This window comes from Argiope bruennichi, chromosome 3 (assembly GCF_947563725.1).
Source record: "Argiope bruennichi chromosome 3, qqArgBrue1.1, whole genome shotgun sequence".
Lineage (NCBI taxonomy): Eukaryota > Metazoa > Arthropoda > Arachnida > Araneae > Araneidae > Argiope > Argiope bruennichi.
In genome coordinates, this window is record NC_079153.1 from 36935587 (window position 1) to 36956032 (window position 20446).

At 30.0% G+C, this 20446-nt stretch overlaps 1 protein-coding gene across 4 annotated transcripts in view; it reads right to left on the bottom strand.

Annotated features, from left to right (window-relative positions):
- LOC129963493 (protein phosphatase 1 regulatory subunit 16A-like) overlaps positions 1–20446 on the bottom strand; it is a 263335-nt gene that overhangs the window by 187898 nt on the left and 54991 nt on the right. The window contains exon 1 of one of the 4 annotated variants that reach the window (XM_056077910.1): positions 11929–11947. The exons of the other annotated variants lie outside the window; for them this stretch is intronic. The gene's annotated coding sequence lies outside the window, so the exon portion shown is untranslated. Of the gene's footprint in view, positions 1–11928; positions 11948–20446 lie in introns of those variants that run through there. 4 annotated transcript variants of the gene reach the window in all.

The window sequence follows — 20446 nt, forward strand, 5'->3', positions numbered from 1 at the left end:
CTTATCAGTACATGGGAGAAAGGGATTTCTAACAATTTTTTTTTAAATCTTTTCTTGCTATGTTTATTAAGTATACAAAAAGTATACAAGATAAGATTTTCGATGAATAATTAAATGTATTTTGATTTAAACAATTTATTATTCGAAACAAATCGGTGACTCAAATAACAGAATTATTAGAAAATCAATTGAAAGCAAATAAAAATAAAACATTGAACATGAATAAAATTTTCATAGTATAATGATTTTTTTAAAAAATGTACTTAAAAAGAAACTATATTTTTAAAATTAAAAATATAAATGTTTTCTTAAAAAATTTATAAAGAAATATTTAAAAATAAAATTAAACTTTTAGTGTCGGTCCCTCTTTTACATTTTATACAATTCCTTACTTTTCAGTACTGTTTTTAAAAGACAAACATACAAAATTAAAATTAGCAACCGCAATTACAGATAAAGCGCATTACCAATAATAGCTAATATCTATTAACAAATAGTGTTTTAAAACCTATATGCAGCAAAGAATCGATTTCCGGGGTATCATATATAAAATTATCAGGCAAAAGTAACTTGAACAATTGAATATCAGTCTCGATCTGCTCTAAATACTTCAAACCGTGGTATCAAATCAACTGCAATCTTGGTGCAAGTGCGAGTACCAACACCCCCCGAATATCGGCTTTCATTCCTATGGCAAAGGATTCAGTTACTGGTAAAATCGAGTAGAAATCTATCTGATATAGCGAAACCGGGTATCAACTCACCCTAGCACATCGTTTGCTTGAAAGAGGATTAGTCACTATTAATAACGAAGAAGAAATATTAATATCGCTACAATGAAACTCATTTTATCAAGAAATAGTACGTATCATTAGATGCAAGTGGAAACATGGCAACGATAATGGGATCCCGAAATTGAAGGACGATAAATGCTGTGGAAAGCGATACAATTCATGAAGATAAGCTATGATATATCAGTGAAAATAACCCGATAGGTAGCGATTAAAACCAGCGGGGATATTCTCCGCTCGATTTTTCTTAAATTTCTGTAATATACAGGACGTTAAATGCACCATAGAATAGAATAGAATATGTAGTATTTTGTAGTTTTTTTAAACATAGCAAATTCAAAAGTTTGTATATATCTACTATCGTTCTGTAAAGATTACACTTTGAATTTCATTTACATAACATTTTTGAGAAATAGTGTTTAAACAATAACGAATAGATAGATGGACAAATAGTCAGTTAGGAAAGGAAAAGGAGAAAGAAAAATGCGCATCAAATTGAGGCGCATGAAATGAATTTCGGTCCAGTTACATTAACGTCCCGTTTTAAAGGTACACTAGGGTTATTTTGGGACGAATCACGTAATTTTGAACCACAGTCAGGACAACACCTGAGCTGGCACCCCCTATCCAAACTTCCTCACAAAAAGAAAGGATGTTTGGCCCCGGTGTTTAACGTGTAACAGGCCAGCACACATGATTGATCTTTCGTGATATCGAGTTTCGAATCCGGAGCCATTCGGCCCCGAGGCCTTAGCACAAAGTCATCCCCTTTGTGCAGTACTAAAGTTATGGAAGGGGGGGAATGCAAGCTCAGGTATTGTCTTTATCATCTGACCAGACCGGCTCACACGACGGTTCTTGGGTGGAATCGGGCCTCGAACATGAAATCCTCTAGTTCCGAAGTCTAGACCTTACCATCAGGCCACCGCGGCCCGTAAATGAATTTCAATGCATCAATGGAAAGTATTGTTGTCAATACTGCATGACTATTTTTTTTAATTCAAAACCTCAGAGGAAATGTCACGACAAATAAATTGACATCTTTAAAAATAATTTTTTTTTTAATTTTAAAAAGGTGTGAAAATATTTGGTTTATTTTCGCGTGATAATATTTTTAAAAGTTATCTTCGAAAAACGTTAAAGTTTTAATTTTAATTTTTGAAGTTTTAAAATATATATTATAACTTTCCGAAGTATATCTGAGACAAATTTGTTTGTATATCTAAGCTCGGTTAAAACAACAGAGACAGAACACGGATTTTTCATAATTAGAAGAGATAAGATACTGAAGTGTTTTTGTTTAACAATATCGTGAGATTTACAACTTCAAATAATCCATCAGTGGAAAAATGGGAGGGGGGGGTAAACTATACTTTCTTTTTGTATATCTCATATAAAAAATAAAAGTCAGTTGATTCTGCGTGTTACTGTTCTGGTCCTTGTGGCATAGATTCCCGGAGAAACACATCACATTACAAAAATATTCTGCTTATGAATGAATAAATCCTAGATATATAAGAAGTTGTAAAGAAATTAAAAACAAAATAAGTACATGCATTTATTTACAGTAAAAATGAAAACCGTCAAAAAAGTTAAAAACTATTTCGTCAATCGGCTTTAAACTTAGAATTATTTATTTCGATATTTCTATTTCTCAGAAAAGATGCCAGAGGCGTCCTCCCTATCTGATCGAAGATTAATATAAAACTAATTTTAAATCGTTCTACCGTCAGTATTACCAGGAAACTTAATACTTTCAAGACCACTCGACAAGCCTTACAAATAGTCTTGTCAAGTACGTCAAATGGCAATTTACTCTAAGAGAGAATTTGACGAGTTAAAGGATTTCATCAAAAATATTTCTGATTCGAGAAGTTTCCAAGGACAGTTTGGGAATAAATAAAAAGAGAGTTTGCACTAAATGCAGCTGCAACAGCTGAATTCGTTATTTTAATTTCGCTTAGTGTGATTTAATATTTGAATTATGTAATATTAAAGAGCGTATGCATGCGATCAAGATATTTTAATCTGTGGATTTCTTTCCGGAAAAAGATGAAATTTTCACGCTTTCCCACCATTAGTTTCCAGTATAGAATAGTTTATCTTCCAATTCTAAAGTGCCAAAAAGAATAAATAACTAAACTAAACAATATTATCAATTAGTTCTGTATGTTTTTACTGATAGGGTTATCTCTATTTTATGTCAGAGTTAATGTAGTAGTTTTAATTTCTCAAATCAAAATTTTTAAAAAAGGTATACAAAATTTAACTTCAAATAAAAAAAAATCCGTTAAAAAACGAAAAAAATTATAATATTTTTTTCAGTTTTTCCTTATTGAAAGAAGAAACAAAAAATTTAATAGATTTAATCGATGGCATTATTTTTTAAAACAAAGGTTCATACTTTTAAAAGTACACTAATTAGTACAGTAATTATATTCAACTAATATAATTATTATATTTCATAACAATGTTTTATTATATACATACATTTATTATTATTAATTATTATACATTTTATCATATACTAATTATATTTCATGATATACATACGTAATATGCTATCTAATATCTTAAAGAGAAGTTAAAAGTTCAATTTTGCAAAACTGAAGTTATTATTTCTGCTAGTTTTGAAAGGACATTTGATAAATATACCAAAATATTATTTATGAAAAATGATTATATTTATTTAAAAAAATGACGTAAAAATTGCAGTTAGTAAAATTTCACAGAGGTATTGATTATATGTAACAATTAAATTGACAATGCATATCAAACGATTTTTTTTTATTTTGACAACAAATTTAGAAGGTAAGCCCTTTATTACTGAAAATAGACCTTTGATTCTGATTTAGTATCGAAATATTTGTTAGCTTCAATTGGACTTTCTCAGCCCTCTTAACTTTTACACTACACCAACGTGATGGTAAATTTAGTTTTCAAAGTTATACATCATCCCCAAGGACACAATAAATTTCCCTGAACAAGATTCGTACGTACATCCTTTCTATGTCGAAGCAAATAATTGGCCCAGGCTGTTAATAGACAAGATAAAAGAGGAGGGGGGGGGGGATTTTTAAATCTCTGATATGATGTCATTAAATATTTTTTTCATTCATTCTTTGAAACGTATAAGAACATTTGTGCTAAACTTTTATAAAATTGATTTTAAAACTATTTTTGATAGAAAAATAAAACTTCTTTTGATAAAAGAAAAAAACAACATTTAGGTTCATTCCAGCTCACAGCGTTTGTACAGAAATTAATAAAATGAATAGAAGTGAGAGAGAGAACTAAGGTTACAGAAAAGAGAAGGAAATTTAGCGTGTCTTCTCCTCGTCTTTCTCACATGCATGCACAATGCGGGACATTTTCTGTTTCGCTACGTAAAATAATAAAGAAGGCCGAATATGAATCTTCTCGTTTACTAACATGGGCCAATATTTAAAGTCAAGACATCACACTAAATTTCATTCATCTTACTAGCTGAGTTTTTAAGTTACTATGCTTAGATGGATTTCGTCCAAAATGAGACAAAATTTACATTACAAATGTGTACAAACATTAAATTTTCATGCTACAAGTTCATGGCATTTTTGAAAAATCATTTACACTGGTAAAAATACTAATCAACTTATACATAGACAAAATTCCAAAAATGGTTACCAAAAATGGATTGAAAATACACAATAATAATTCAAATATATATATCATCATTCATCATGTCGAATTTCATATACAAGATAGTGTTCTAATATTGCATCCCAGCTCAGTAAGTCTACTATTGGTAAGGTAGATAATTGTACATATAACTCTGATGGATGCTGAATGATCATTTGGCGATTTTGGCGACAAAAACGAAAGTTCTTGAAACAGCCGGAATTTTGGCGATATATCTGTTACCGTTAAAGTATGAAATCCGTTATTTTATAGAATACCTAGTTATTCCATGAAATAACTGATCGTGTCCGTTAAAGTGTAAAACTCTTGCATTTCATGGTTTAACTAGTTATTTCGTAGAATAACGATCTGCAGCCCGTTAAAGTGTAAAATAATCTATATCATATATCTCGCACGACAAATACATTTACCTTCCGCCCCTACTGCATTTATGAACTATTCAAGCGAAAAAGATGAAATTAATGTCGGATAAATCTCATTCTGAAGCCTCTGTGGGGTTTACCGTCCATATCCCAGTGCTTGAAATTGACAGAGGAAAAGGTGATGCCAAATCTATTTTAACTATCATCATAAAAATAACCGAAGAAGGATTTTTCCAATTGGGCACAAGAAATAAACCGCATAAAACAATTATATTCCCGATCCCAGTTCAGTGTCTGCGAACAAAAATTAATTAAAATCGAAGAAGTACCGGATGTAGAAATATCGCTCCGGTCGGTTGCTACAGCTCAAAGTTTAGGTACTGATCAGGGATTTAAAAAATGTTCGTGTAAAACCCAGTGTGTCAACAAAAAATGTTTTTGTTTTAGAAATAATGTTCTTTGTAATTCCAAGTGTCATTTTAGTAATCCTTGTTGTAACAAATGATTTTATGGTACGTTTCCATAAATACCATTTATACGCTGCATAAATTAAATAAATTGCTTCTTTTTCATTTTAATTGTCTTTCATTAATTTAATTTCATTTTAGATAAATTGTTTATTTTACACTTTAACTGTCTTTCTCCTTAGTTAATTTATAGAATACCTAGTTATTTCATAGAATAACTAGTTAAAGTGTCAAATTAATAACATATTACACACTTTAACGGACACGATCAGTTATTTCAAGGAATAACTAGGTATTCTATGAAATAACTGCAATTTATACTTTAAAGGTAACATATCGATTGAAAGCGAAGTTGTGAAATATTTCTAGAAGTTTACCTATCACGAAAACTATAAAAGGCCAAGAGACAGAACTGAAGTCAGTTGAGTTTTGAGTCAATATAAGTGGCAGACGAATCGAGAAGCACGCGAAGTTTTTCTGCATATACTCTATGAGCGCATTTTGCTGTTACTGTTATTTATTACCGATTTGTTGCTTGTGTGCTGCTGTTTTTTATATTTGTTGTTAATGTGTATGTTTCGATTGTGTGTTTTCTTGCCTGTTTCACATTTTCGTTTAGAATAAATTGTCACTATTTGTTTTTGAGCCCGATGGACTCCTGTCGTAGTACTTAAACTCCCCAGATTTAGTAAAATCTATTACCGTAAAAAATAATAAATGCGAGGAAGAATAAATATGCAGAAAAAACTAGAAGAGAATATATGCTTCATATATGAAGAGATAAAATGGAATATCTAAATGGCACTTGTTAAAGAAAAAAAAAAATAAGAAAATTTTCTTAACAAATGAGATTTAAAAAAAATTATGCAAAGATTGAAAATACACAATAATACTTCAAATATTTTTCATGACATCCTAAATTTATCAAGTTTATATCCCATTTGATAAACAAATTAAGTTTTCATCAAATTTGCATTGCATAAATTTTTGAAAAGGACGTTGTCTCTATTTATGGAATCGATAAAACTGACAAAAGACTTACAAAAAATTTTCAATAAAAAATACTTACGATCCATAATCAGAGAAAAGACGAAAGAAAAATAAAAAATTTGTATTCAAATAACAACCAAAGTTTTACAATCCTTTATTCATAAGACGCAAATGTCATCCAAAATGCACTTATTTCGTATGCAGAAATAACTGCTTTTCTCATTCAGTTAATTCGTTTTTGAAAGCCTAGGACCAAATTATATTTAGATACAGAAAATAATAATAAAATCAACTGAATAGAAAATCAAAAATATACAAAAAGAAACATTTATTTTCACTAGTATACATTCAATAACTTTTCAGGCATGCGTTTCCTGTTATACGTGACAATTTTTACAAAATATGTTGCCAGTTTTTGGCATTAGTTTGTACTAAAGGATATCATTTTGGCAAAAAAGCTTCCCATTAATTTAAAGCTTCATGATTCATTGCTTTTCCATTTGTATGAAATGTACTTTTTGTAATACGAATACATAAATTCATTGCTTCTTTTAATGCAAAATAAAACAGTATATTTAAAGCATAAGATGTATAACTATTTGAACACCTTTTTTTGCTATATGTAATTATTCTTTCACAAGAATTAAGAATTTGGATTATTTATACTTTTGTTTAAATATATTTGAAGCAAACAACAGAAATAATTCCTCACAGAATAAATAGCTGGTACACGCCACCACATGTGCAATGTTTCTAAACTTCGTTCAGAATAGCAGTGGTGGGTTTAGTTTATTTTAGTTATATAATCGTTCCGTTTTAAAGCAACACTAGGGCTATTTTGGAACGGACCTCGTAATTTTGAAATGCGGTCAGAAGATGAGGACAAGAGCTGAGCTGGCACCACACCAGCGGGAGGACGTTTGGCCCCGAGGATTTAACGTGCAACAGACCCTTTACACGACGATTCTTCGGTGGGATCGGATCTCGAACCTTCAACCCTACGGCTCATCAGCCGAGAACTTACCAACAGGCCACCGCGATTCTCATAGCAGTGGCGGGTTCTGTTGCCTTGCGGTCTCATGCAATGCGCATTATGAAAACTTTCTTTTAATAAAATTATTAATTTATTAAAAGCACTTAGTTAATGCAATCTTTAATAACGATATATTTTAGGCTAATATTTTCCTTTATTTTATTAACTTTGAGGAAATATTTTTTTTAATATCTATATATTTTTTTAATTTAATTATTTCTACCTATCGCGATTCCAAACCACTAGCATCCATCCTTGTACGCAATATTATTGAGATAGATGTTGCGATTTTATAATTATTTTAATAAACTAAGTTAGTGCAATGAAACATATAGATACCTCACCAATTATAATTGATGAATTGTTAATATTATTCTATCATTCATAAAAAATTTAATTTTTTACACACTTTTTTTATTTAGCAACTAGGAAAATAAAATTTTTAAATTGACTATCTTTCGGATCCATCTTAGCTTAACGACCCTAGGCAGCTGCCTAGTCTGACTAGTTTAAAATCTATCGGCATAAGTTACAAGCGCCACGTGAATATAAAATTATTATACTCAAAATAATTTTAGTCACGTGCTCATTTAACGTTTATCGCATGAACATGGACTGATTCTATATGGTCTTGTCTACTAAGTTCCCTTAATCACGGTATTTTTATACGAATTTATAAAAAACAGGAGGTTGATTAATGTAATGAAATATTTTTTAAGCCAGATAACAACAAATAGTAATGTCATTTAGTACACTTATAGCGAAAAGCCCATTTCTAGCACAAGTCAATGTTTATTTTCATTTATTAAATATTTGACTAAAAGTCTTGTCTTTAACATAATTTAAAAATAAATTATATATATAATTAAATTATATAATCATGCATAAACATTTAATTTTCACCAATAAATAATAAGGAAGCTCTAATATAGTTAACTGTGTTCTTAACTACTCCAACTTAATGGTTGCATAGATCCAGGAGAAAAATTAGCTATTTTGCTCAGTTTACCTTCGACCTATTCCTAAGTGATCGCCCGTTTACATTTTTGGCTTATAAAGTTTCCCAAAAAAACTCTTAATTCACTTAATAATCTCATCTGCAACGGGATTCATCCCAGAACGCCACATCCTTCGCTGATTCCTCCACCATTAAGAGTACTTGTTCCCCTAACGTACCTATTCAAACATTTCACCACTCAATAAAGACGTTTCGTTTTTCACATCAATAAGCAGACAGGAATCGAGTTCTTCTCCGTATATAATTTAATAACAGAGTTCATTGTGTGTTTGCTTAAAGGATAGAATTTGTTACAAGTTAGCCAAAATATAACATCAATCAGTCATCTATGGATCCGCGCATTATTATCATCTATAATGATCTGTTTCAAAATTACAACAAACCCACTTCATTGAACTAAAGAGTTTCTTCTACCCGACTATCAAGCTTCATCTAACATTTTTATATTAAAAATGCAAAATAAATAAAACTCGTAATGCAGAATTATTATTACATTGGAAATGTGCCCTAGCGGTTTCTGACAATCAATAAAGCTCACATCATGGCTATTAATTATTTAACATCTTCCTATTAAAGCAGCATTCATTAATTGAATAATTGAAAAACAGATCGAAGCATTTTATTAAATCCACTATAATTCCAGCAATAAAGCTTTAAAAATGTTTTTTGCATTTACTTTGCTTCGCACTTATAATATACTAGCCGCCTTTGGCGACCAGCCGGTTCGCCGATCTTAATGTTCGTTAAAATTTTAATAATTATATATTTTACGCAATTCCTACTTTAATAGCATTTTCATCAAAACAATTTAAAACTTCAAATTTCGATAGTCATATAATTCACTCATAATATTATAAAGGCCTTCAGTCATAACGTAATATGTATTTCTCTAATTTTCTGTTAGCTCCCTTTATGCCTTCAATAAAAGTGGAAAGGATTAATCTGCAATTAATATAATAATATTTTTTACTGAAACAAAGTATTTTTTTATAATATGATTACTGAAAACAGGGTCACTGAGCGTTTAAACTTTATGGGCACTAAAGAATATCTTTCTTAATTTATGTAATATCTCAAGAATTTGTAAATAAAATTTTCTCAGATTCATCATGAGCAGATCGATTCATTAACAATGTTTAATTTTAAATGCATCAAACACTAAGAAAATAAAACGAATCGTTTAAAATAATCGGTTGAAAACAGTTTAAAAAAACTACTTAAAAAACCATGTACTTAAAACTATAAACATATACAAAAAATATATAACTAACATAAATACAATTCAATTAAAAAAGCATACAACTAACCTAAAAATAATTTAAATCAAGTCCGCATCCGTTTATAATAGTTGCCAACAATCAGAACACAATGCGCATGGGTGAATTTAATCACCAGTTACGGTAACGCAAATGCGTGAATTTTTCTACGCCAGTTGGGGTAACGCTATTCAGATTATACATTTTTAATTTCCTATATTCTGTGTTATTTTAATTCAAAAGTACTTCAGAATGAATCTGAAACATTGATTAATTAGCAATGTTTAATTTTAAATGCATCAAACATTGAGAAAATAAACGGAATCGTTTGAAATAATCGGCCGAAAAATATTAAGCCAAGACTCATTAGCGTGGGGAAAAAACTGAAGCCTTACTCATTTGGCGGTGGGGAAAATGAAGATTTTTTGGTGGGAAAGTTAGTTTTTAATTAATAATTAAAATTCTAATTAAAAATTCACCCCCAGATGCACATTCCCGACCTCCAAGGTATACATGTACCAAGTTTGGTACCTATAGGTCAAACGGTCTGGCCTGTAGAGCGCCAACACACACACACACACATAAACACACACATTGAGCTTTATATATGTATAGACTAGACACCTTTAGAAACTAACTGGTATGCTGTTAATGCTAATCAAGTTTAATTTCAATTAAATGTCTGCCGCATAGCTTGATGTTCAACAAAAAATGTTTAACCATCAAAAATAATAATAAAACCGTGTTATTTCAATAGCTTTACATTTGTTCCGTTTGTTATGAATATAGAAATCGCTAATAAAAACAAATCCTACGACCATAGTGCCATTAAAAAATAAACCTGTGTAAACTTTTTTTTTTTTTAAATGCACATTACCTTTCATTTAGTATATAACTTCACTTTCTAATTTCTCGTTTAAACGCGGAGATTATAGGCTAAATCTTTCTCCCGTGGCTTTCAAGAATTGAAGAATATGACATGATAAAATATTTGATGAAACGATGAAAACGGTTTCAAATTCACGGCGATAATGATATGTTTTAACGAAAATCCGGCAAGAAAATTATAATTTGTCAAAATTATTAAAAATTTGTCTGAAAAGATTTGCGACATTTAAACTGGCATAATTAAAAAAACTTTTGAACTTCTAAACGGTATAAAAATTATAATTATGCAATAATATTTAGTCATAGCGGGAAAATGCCAAAATCTCGCCTAATTTTTAATCTCATGTTGAAATTTTTTTTAATGTATCTCTCAAACACAAAATTTCATCCTTCAAAGTACAATTGCACAAAATATAATAGTTCTAGAAGAAAAGGTCTGCCATGCAGAATGTTAACAGTCTACTTCAGAATTAGTAGAAATAAAAACGTGCGTAATGAAAACGTATAAGGTTATAGATACTTTACATATCTTTTCGGAAATTACATTAATTATTTCATATTATATATATACTCTCAGGTATGCACACACTAAGAATTAATACAACACGAAAGGGAAAATGAATATTGAATATCAACAAAATAATAATATATTGTAGAAACCGATATAATAGCTAAAAGCCACTGAATCACTAAAATGGTTCATTCAAACATCTTTAGATCAAAATTCTGACAGAAATTTAGATCCAGAAATAATATCTTTATTTCTTAATTTAGCATCCGACCAACACACGCCATCCAACTGATTTTGCAACATCCATTAACTTTTGGTGCGCAGGAAGCAATTATATAACGCATTAATTTGATTTATGTAGACACTTTCATTCTTATGACGAATATTTTTAGTCCTCATGCAACATTAATGGATTTTTTTTATGATTTTGAATGTTTCTAAGCATCCACTTGATTGCTTGGTTAATTTTTTTTCTTTCTTTTTCTTAAAGAAAGTAATATAAAAATTAACACCATTTCAATCTTAATGTTTAACTGCTTTTTTAAGAATTACATTTCATAAAAAAAAATTCAACAAAGCAAAGGAAGGTTGATGCACAAATTGCACAGCGTTTATAGAAGTTCCTTCTTGTGAAGTTCCCATTTTCCTCTATTCCTTGCGAATACGCTAACAAAACCATTCTTTGAAAGGGATGATTTATTTTTGAATAACACTTCGAAGAATTTCGAACAAATTGAACCAGAATATTGATTATCCCCTTTCTCTTCAAAACAAATAACCAATTTCTACAAAAGAAAAATCTAGTAAAAAAGAATTTACTTTAGTGAATATTTTTTGGTGGGATGCACGTTCTGATCAGGTATTTTTAAGAAAAAATTGGTATTATTTCATCTCTAATACAAAAGAAAAACTGTAACAAGAAAAGCGTCACCTGAGTAAGACGATGGGAACAGCAGACAATTCAGTCTATTTCTGAGCTGCGCAACTAGTGAGCATGTGCCTATATCTACTAACAAAAAAAAAATTAACAACGGAATTAACATAAATGCATATTCTTTATGTATATATAATCACTCAAATATATGTATCATTTTTTTATAAATATAATAATATGCTTTCTTTAAACTAGATAGAACCATAATTCTTTTTATTAAATTTTTAATTTTAAGACTGTTTTTTATTTTTATTTTTCTGGATATTTTTTAAAATTTATTCCTTACATAAAAAATGTGTATTCATTTGATAGCTGTTTAATTATAAGTAAAAAAAATCCGAGAATAAATATAGATTGTGTGTGTGTGTGTGTGTGTGTGTGTGTGTGTGTGTGTGTGTGTGTGTGTGTGTGTGTGTGTGTGTGTGTGTGTGTGTGTGTGTGTGCGTGCGTGTGTGTGTGCGTGCGTGTGCGTGTGTGTGTGCGTGCGTGCCTAAAAAAATTAAATAAAAGCCTCAGATTTTATGCATCGGAAAGTAATTAAGTTCTTGAAAGATATTTTAACAAATAAAAAAATGTGACTGAAACATGAAATCTTTGCCTCAGTAAAAAGAAGTGCGTTTAATATATTACAGTATGAAATATTAATAAATGAAAAATAAATGGATATAAATGGATAAATGAAATGGAATAATAATAACCGATGAATAAATGAAATGAAATACTAAATAATGAAGAATCAATGGAAATAAATGAATAAATTGGGGAAATAATCAAAATTAATAAAGAATCAACTGTAATGCAATTAATCTTAACATTTTAATAAAATGTTTATTATAATTATGTATATAAAGTCAGAAATCATTTTAAAAAATATTTTAAAAATAAGATTTGAATAGTTAGTTTAGCACTTGATTAGTTTTTTTTATTGTTTACTTATTATAATTCAGTGACAATAAGAAGTCTATATAAAAAAAAATATTTTTAAAGATCTGATAAAATTTATTTTAAAGAATAATATTATGAAACGTTCTAATCAATATTTGGAATACTCAGAAATCGAAAGAAAAAAATAAAAGTAAACATAAAACATATTATTTATCCCTAGTTTATTTGTAGGAATTTACTTCTTTCATAGTTTTTAAGAAGAAAAAAAATCGCATTATTTTTTAATCCTATGCCATTATCAAAAAGTATCTAGAACGTTTTGGACTGAAGTTCAAAAATATGAGCAATTGAAAATTTTAAAAAAAACTAATGCTCTTAATTTAAAATTTAAATGTAGAATCCATTTCTATAAACAATATAATACTCTCGCTTTACCACTTTTCTTATAATTTTTAAACAAAATTGAAAAAACTAATTAAAAATTTATTCTGGAAGTGTTAAAAACCTTATTCCGTTATCTGAAAATGGTCAAATTCTGTTACGTATATAAGATGAAACAGGTTTTTGTTCATACGTAAAATGAAGCAGGAATAGTTTGTGATGTCTGAGACTACTTTTCAAATGGGTCAAATGAGATCGCAGAAATGCAGGTTAAGGTTGAAAACTAATATTTATATATAAAAAAAAAAAAAAAGACAAACTTCAAACACTTTGATTTAATTTATAAGCTTCAGTCTACGAGTTTTTAAGGAATTTCAATTGAAATCTATGAAATAGAAAATTATGCTAGTAAAAGTATTTTTCCTAGGTTATTACACAATATTGCCATTGCTTAAAAACACGTAAAAGCTCATGGAAAGCATTCAAAACTTACTTTCCTTTAATATTTTTCGTGCATACTCAGTGCACACAAGACGTTATTTGAAATAAAAGGAAATTAATTAACATTTCTCACGCTTGAATTCACATCTTTTCAAGTTCTGTCTCTGACTTTCCGCTGACGTGAAGTTTCGTCATTCATTGTTCTTGAAATAAGCATATTGTTTTTCTCACAATAGTTGTAATTAATTCTTTGATAGTTGAAACATGTGTAAAAAACACGATTTTTTTTTATTATAATATACATTTTTTCCGCAAACCTTATTCCTTGGCGTGATTTATTGAGTAAAAACATCATTTCAAGCACATTTTCTCTCAATAGATTTTTAATTTATAACCCACACTTCCTATTATGGTGTCTATTTTAGTGGACACCATTTAATACGATCATTCGCTTTGTATTATCTAAATTTTCTGGTCTTAAACAAAGCATTCATTTAGTTTGATCATTACATCGCTTAATATTAATAAGTTTGAAATAGAGTATTGTCTGATCCCCCCCTTTTCAACCAGTGTTAACGATTGCCGTTCATAAAATTTCTTGCTCCATGTGTAGGAACACATCTGTCAATCATTTTTCCCATGAGATGTGGTTTGCATTCTCTTGTCTGGTCTAGATCTGTTTGGATGAGCTTAAATGGACAGCTAAGCTGCCAAATCTAATTGAAAAATCTGTTGAACAGCCATAAATGAACAACGAATTATGAAAGCAAAATGAATTTAAAAAATCTCTTAAAAAAAGAATTTAGAAAGATAGAGAACTTCTTATGATCAAAATAAGCAATAAATGTTGAAGATTCAAAAGGGGAAGAATGTTGAAGAACGACAAACGAAAAATAAATGAAAAAAAAATTAATAATTTGAAATCCGAGGTACAACATCATTCAGCAAATTTTAAGTGATCATATGAATGAATTGTTAAGGATAATTGCAAATGAGCAGCAATTACAGAATTTTTAATCGTTATTTTTAAAATAAATTATAGATCTAAGATAAAATAGTATCCTGAGATAAGCGTTTTTGCCCCTTTTTTCCTTTAAAACCAGCCGAATAGCAATTTTTAAGACAGGTGCTGTTTAATTTGTGCGATATACTGTAACTTAACCAGTAGTAATAGTAGTTAGTCTAAGCCAGAAAAGAGATTTTTTCCGGATAATCCATTATATTTCTAATATTTATTTGCTCTTATTTTGTGATGTCGTTCTAAGAAATTGCAACATGGGAAATCTATTGCTCATGTTTTTCTATCTAAAGGACACAGTTAAATAAATAATATAGAAAAGCGTATTATTTAAAATGTAAGAACATTGATGCTATTTTATTTTCAGAAAAACAAAAATAAATAATATTTTAAAAATTAACACACATATATTCACAAGAAAATCAGAATCCGAAAAATAAATATTTCAAAAACAAAATTTTTTTAAACCTTTAACGCCATAAGACATAAATAGCACTTTTAATAATTGTTTGCACTATCTTTACTTCAGACGTATTTCCCCACACCGATTGCATTAAAGTGACCATATTCCAAGTTTAAATTGCGAAAACGAATTCTTTCAGAATTTTCAGAATCTTTTTAAAATGCATACCTAGTTGAGCTATTTTTAATGAAGACTATTTACTGATAAATATAATTTTAGAATGTTTCCGGTCACATTATTTTTGCTGCCTTTCATTTATTTTCCCTTGTTTTGAAACGCAAAGTACGAAATTTGATTTAGGGAATTTATGATTAATCATTTATTTCACTACAGTATTTTGAATAAGGATAATTTATTTCCAGCTATTTTGTAAATCAGAAAACAAGTAAAATTTATTTTATTCGACTACGATCAAAAAGTATCCGGGATACTTCATTTAAAATACATCTGTATTAGATAAGACATTTTCTTTTTCACGGTTGAAATTGCCTCTTCATAGTCAAAATTTTTAGTCCATTTCTCCGATAAAAAAATAGTACATTGATAGAAGTGCATAACAGTCGGAAGAGATTACTTTGAAGGATATGCAACAAATTTTGATCAACAAATAGATGCTTTCTGTTTTATCCCATCATTGCTAGTACATTGTGATCAAACATATTATATATTTGTATATATAACCAAAAGTAATATGGAGTAAAATGATGGACGATCAATATTTACATTCTATGATGAAGAAACTCTATCAAAGTTAAGTTGGGAAGATTTTCTATTTCTACCGAGTCAACTATGTTGTAAGATGCAATCTATATCTTCTCCAGACTAGATGAGAGAGATTTCCGTGAGCGACGTAAACAAATTTGCTGTAATACAATCTCAACAATTTTGTAGCGTGAAAGAAAGGGGAGAAAAAGAATAAAATATGGTCACTTAAGTCCCGACAGTCAGCTATTTTATAAGCTAACAAGAAAAATTGTTCCGGCAACTTCTGATTTATGAGCATATAGCAAACACGGATGGCGAGCCATCGGAAGAAAAATAGCATAAATAGCAATGGAATTGGGAACAGGAACCGACCGGTAAAAAGCTACACGCGCTGCTTTTACAATAAAGAATAGCATGAGGGAAAAGAAAAAATAATAATACAGACGTCATATATATACGAAATTAACAACAGAAATAAATTTGAAATTAGAACATACTTAGAATACAAAATAAAAATATTAAAAAAAACAATTAGCATCTTTTTTGCCGTTGTTAGATTTAAAATGAAAATAATAACTTCGAAATTACAATCATTTTTATACATATAACCAAAAAAGAAGCTTAAATACAAAGGTAAGGCATTGCTCATTTTTTAAAAGAAGTTAAATAACCAACAGAAATTTTAATGGTTAAAAATCTATATGAAAAGCTAACGTGCATGGTACAGAAATCACTTATTACTTATTACGGAATGGCAGCAATAAAATGTAAACATATCGATGTACGAAAGTTTCAGCAGATTGCTTTACGCAGCGTTTTTACACTTGCACTTCATTCAATACTTCACTAATTAAATAAAATTAGAAAGATTATTAAAGAAAGATTTATTAGAAAACTAGTTGGATCAGATTTCTTGAATTATCAAAATCGCGATTGAATACAATCTTAAAAAACTTTTAATATTTTGAATAAACATTCAGAATGATAAAAATAAAATCATAAATTATTCATATCTAAAGCATTTTTAAACGCTAACAATAAAAAAGAAATTCTTGATGGTCATTATCGCCTTGAAATAAGTAGCGGAAATTTTAAGATTTCTTTAGATTAAGCCTATACAGTATTATAAAAATGACAAGATATTGACAAAAAATTGTATCTTTTTCCATGGTCCATACGGTTGAAGAGCTTGATTCCAATTTTTAGATTTCGTATCTAAATGGTTTCAAAAATATCTGAAATTTTATGAGCATTGCAAATTTCAAAATTCGACAGCCGAGGGGATTGTGGTGAGTTTCGTTTTTATTTTAAAGTTTTTTCATTTTTAAAAAATTAATTAATTTAAAATTATTTTTGAATGAATCAATTCCTAAAGTGAAATGGTTATTATCTTTCAATAGTCAAATCATTTTAGCTTTTTTATGCATTCTGCGTTTATATGTTGAAAATTCTTTTTCAGTTTTCATTGATACTTAAAAATAGTTTTTTAAGGTACAGTCTTAGTTTAAGTTTTCTATAAATTAGAAGCTTTGCAGTCTAATATATTGTTGATTCTTATTCATTCTTACGATCGAAATATTCTGGAATTACTAAAACATATAACGTTTCGGTTCTGGTTCTAAATGTTCCTCTTTGTGATTTTAAGCAAGACTCTACAGAGTATCTCCAACATTGACAAGAGTTTTTTTTAAACACTGAAGCGAATAGGAATATATCGAAAAAAAATGCTGCAGTTACAAGAACATTGTATAAACCAGCACTTAAATATAGAGGTGTCGTTGCAGTACCAATAACATCTTTTAAGGAACTACATTCATATCCAACACTCTTTTTTTACAATAAATCATATCTAACAAACAAAATTGCTCAGAACTTTCATAATTTCAGAAAACAATTTTCACATCTCCAGTTATGGACAAGCAATGTTTCATAAAAAAGATTATAAAAACAGTGGGAGTGATCTCTCCGAAATTTCATCGCACACTCCCCAATAAAGGTTTAATCCCACTCTATCCGTATAGAGGGGTAACCTTAGGTGAGGCCGCGATTGCACTGCATTGACGAACAGTAGTTACGAAATATAGATATTCTGCATGAACCTAGCATTTTTATTCAATCTATCGTGCGATACGCATTCTGGACACCTTTTTTCCAGCCGATTGAAACCAAAATTTAACAAAAACTACAACTGTAGTTACAAGATCACAATAAGAACTTCACCGATTTAAATCACTGCATTTATGAATTATAAAGCTTACATGCATGCAAAAGTACAAACCGACAAATAGTCGATCCTTTAACAGATTTTATTCAAAATTTGCTAAGAATGTACATTTGAATAGCTAAACATGAGTGCGAAATGTTATCTATCTAGTTCTTTATATTTTGTAGTTATAGAGTTTCCTTCTACTCGAACAGCTAGGCAGACATGCTTTCTCTGAAAGGATATCGCTCAAAATTTGATAAAAATATGCAAATTTTTATCTAAAGCTTATCTGCCAAATTTCATCCGTCTTGCTCAAAGATCTTTGTAGTTATCGTGTTCACAGTCAGACATAATTCAAAAACTAGAGTCGGGGAAATCTGGAAATTGTTGATTTGCACAAATGTCAAGTTCACATTTTTTTTAACCATTTCAATATTTTCTTTATATTCCCGCAAAAGCAGCTACAATCAATGGTGTTTCCATTGAAGTTCCAAAACCCCGGTGCCATCTTAAGCAGCGTCTCCAGAAAATAATTATAAAAAAAATGGCAAAAACGTTGGGATAATGGAAACGCTGAGCGTTTGTTTTAAAGTCGTCAAAATAGTAAAATTGCAGCAACTCCCCCGCACTCGAGAAAAAAAATCCCTTTGGTCACAGAACATGATCCTTTTTCTCACTGATCCTTTTCTTCACTGTTTCCATTTATTAGAAGATGACTATTGCTCCTATGGAAAAGTCAGCGATCCTTTTTTTTTTTTTCCGATACTTTTTTGCCCTTTTACTCTTTCATGGCACATCCAAAAATCCTCATCTTCGCTAGAAAGTCTTTGGTGCAAAAGAGTGCTTAACAATACATCTTCCAAAAAAGAATCATAAACATTATTATAAGCCTAATTGATCATGGAGAATTATTCCAATTAGATTAACCCTATCAATTTTCCGTGCATTATTTAATACACCTCGCATTCTACTCATAATATATCCTAAACCTCCTCACCTAAATTTTAATAATTGCTTTATTTTTTCACTCATGCTGTACATTGTCGTGTTGATTCATCCAGTTTTATAGTACTCCAGATATTTTCATTGTAGCGTTAATTCTTTTTTGTTATGTGATATGTATTCGTATTTTGACATTTGTATGTATCTTTCCAATTGAATGCAATGCAATTCCCTCCCTTTTTTTAAACGAAGTCCACCTACATGTATACCAAATCGGAAAAGAGCCACATGAGCTCTAGAAACGGAAGTGTGGTGTTAAGTGTTAAATACTTTCTCTATACTTCCTATATGACAAAGTAAGAACAGCGTATTCTTAAAAAAAAATAAGGTACTAAAACAGAAATCCTGATATTATTCCGCGTCCATTTATAAACGGATATCTATAAAAATAAAAATACGGGTGACTGCATCTGAACCGTTGAATACCAACAGCGCTAAACTGTGCCATCGATTTCACTTCAAGAAGCAACAATCAGTTACGCTCGGACATCGCAGACACTTGTTGTTTGTTCCTTAACGGAAATCAATTTGAGGTCAAGGAAAACAAAAGCCGACTCATTCAATTAAAACTGATCATGAACGAGCTTCTTTCGTCAGAGCAAGGTCGGAGGCTTACCTTGAACTTCACCCATTAACGGCAGATCGGGCAATTAATTTATATTGAATCTCGCACCTGAAAAGTCTCGAGAGCAAAATACTCGATATCGTCAACAGACACCTACCTAATCAGGTATGCAGCGGCTTTGACCCAAATGTAGCAAAGAAAGACTGAAGAATAAAGTGTTGCTTTTTTCGCAATGATAATGCGGGAAGAAAGATACCATTCTCCTGCACAGAATTACAATGAGGAAAATACAACCACGATTTTTTTTATATATATTATGCTTGGGAATGATAAGAAGTTCTGCTTTTAAAGATAAGTTAGAGAAACACGTCCTAAGTTTTAAAATGAATAAAAATAATTTAACAGCTCGTGCACAGATAAAAATGCGGGTAACAGACGAAAAAATGGGAAGAGAGAGACAGCGGAGGTGACTTGGAAGTAGTGGTATGAAAATTGGTTTCTTTTCTGCTGTTTTCCCATTTTTGTCGCTTTTAAATGGCGTATCAATTGAGTACCACAAAAAGAGTATTCCATGTCTTACTTTTTCTTTACTTATAAAGTATCGATAAATCGCCCCCCTTTCCCCTTCGCACACAGAATATGGCCTTTGATAGTCCAAGGTAAGATAAACGGGAATTATTGGTTTAATTCAACATTTTAATCTATATCAAAAATAAATTTAACCTTGGGATGGAAATGTTACTGATGTAAATCCTCAAAAAGGATATACAGTACATGCCCGATTATCCGCGGAATTGGGTGGCGCGGCCGCCGCGGATAACAAAAATCGCGGATAATCCGAAAAAAGCT